Raw genomic sequence first — 1,943 nt, 5'->3', positions numbered from 1 at the left:
CATCACATTTTCTGCCCTATCGAGGTGCTGCCCTCACCATACTGCGAAGTCGAATTCTTGTTTTCTCATTCTTCGTAAAATATGACGGTAAAGCAGCAGAAAGATTTTTTGAGGTTAGAAAAGTTTGACATGTATGTATCACTGATTTTTTTTCAGATCTGAAGCTTAATCCAGATTTTCGGTACATAGTCTTTTTTTTAATTATAAAAAAAAAAATTTCCTCGAGAACTCATATTTTTAAGTTTTTAAAAACTATTATAGAAAGACATTTCGAGATTAACAAGTGCTGAAAACATTTTTCTTTGACAAATATTTTTTTTAGTTGAAATAATCAAATATTTATACCAAAGAAACAACTTTTTTAATGTTTGAAGTGTTTAAACATTATTGTTTAAATTTAAAATAACAATAATTAATTAAAATATATTTCTGTACAAAATATTTTGGTTAAAAATGTATATAGTATTTTTTAAAACACAAAAGTTCTTGCGAAAAATCGAAATGTTAATTAAAAAACACATGTTTTTGTATATTAATTTGTCGGTAAAATTTTTTGTATAATTTTAATTTTACATTCAAACAATAATTTTTAACACTCTAAATATTAAACCAAAATTTATTTGATAACAATATTTTATTATCGTATTTTTAATAAATAATTAATATTGATTAAGAAACAATTTTATTTGGGGAGTTTTATTATTTGGGAATTTTCAAATTCGTTAATATTATAAACTGTTCCGGAATTTTATTAAATTTGGAATTGTATTTTTCGGGACAGAGAGTTTTACCGAGTCGGGAATTTTATTTTTCGAGATATTTCAGCCGTCCCCATCGAATTACAGAAAATTTGCTCTAATTATAATTTCGGCGCCTGATCTTTTTGACTTTTTCCTACAGTATTAATAAAAAAAACTGTATGGAAATTTTTGATATCACAAAGTTTAAGATAATCACAATTAAAAATTAAAAAAATTCGCTGTACATCCAATTTTTATTCTTATGTCATGGCGATTTATTTTTAATCCATTTCAGTCACTGGTAAACGGGGGTGAGTTTCTCTTAGAAAATATGTGATTAAAATTTGAAAAAATTGGCTAGGCTTTTTTGACATCTGGGTATGTAAAAAAGGTAAACTTCAGGAAATTTAAAAACTAATTTAAGAACTATTTATACTCTTTTAAGATACCAAAACGATTTACACAACACTAATTCTAAAATTTGCAAATTTTTAGGCCTTCAGTTTAAGAACTTGACCTTTAACGTTAAAATTGCTTTATTTTCAGAATACAGCCTTTGAATTTTCAGACTTTTCGTTATAAGTTATAGGTTAGGTCAAAAATAACATTCTGGGATTCGAAATTTTTACACCGCGAAAAAGTTTAAATTAAAAATTTTAAAATGCGAAAATGGAAAAATAATTCCATGTTCATTTGCAATCTAGTGAGTTTGCAATCTTTCGCTTCTTTTAAAAGTCGATCCTTTGCTTTCAGTTTTCTTTTTAAAATATACCTTGAATTCAACGCATTTCAATTTAAATGTTTGCAGCTGCATTTAGATTGAATTATACAAAGGTTTTTTGTTTTAAATATAAATTAATTAAAACATTTTATTTGTTTTTCACGGTTGTAATTTATAATTTCTAAAATTGAATAATTGTAACTCAAACGTGAAAAAATATAAAATAATTTCAAATTTATAGAGGTGCTATCACAATTATTGAACTATTGAAACCTCTGACCTTCTTCAAGGTTTTTAAAACTTTTTAAAACAATTTTGGTTGTGATTTCTTAATAAAAGAATAAGTGCTATTTAGTCTCCAGAACAGCAATTAATAGTTGAGACATTTTAAATTTGTAGTCTTCAGTACGAGGGTGGATTGATAAGTTTCCGGCCTGACCAAGAGATGGCGCCACTAGGCCTACCTTGAGGTGGCGTTCTAT

The 1,943-nt window shown here is 26.2% G+C and overlaps 1 protein-coding gene across 1 annotated transcript in view; it reads left to right on the top strand.

The window, feature by feature from the left end:
* The window catches only part of LOC117180688 (myrosinase 1-like), an 11,399-nt gene that overhangs the window by 119 nt on the left and 9,337 nt on the right, over positions 1–1,943 (top strand). The window lies entirely within an intron of this gene.

The sequence above is a fragment of the Belonocnema kinseyi genome, chromosome 9 (genome assembly GCF_010883055.1).
Source record: "Belonocnema kinseyi isolate 2016_QV_RU_SX_M_011 chromosome 9, B_treatae_v1, whole genome shotgun sequence".
Classification (NCBI taxonomy): Eukaryota; Metazoa; Arthropoda; class Insecta; order Hymenoptera; family Cynipidae; genus Belonocnema; species Belonocnema kinseyi.
The sequence above is the reverse complement of the archived record's forward strand: the minus strand, read 5'-3'. Positions and strand labels throughout refer to the sequence as shown.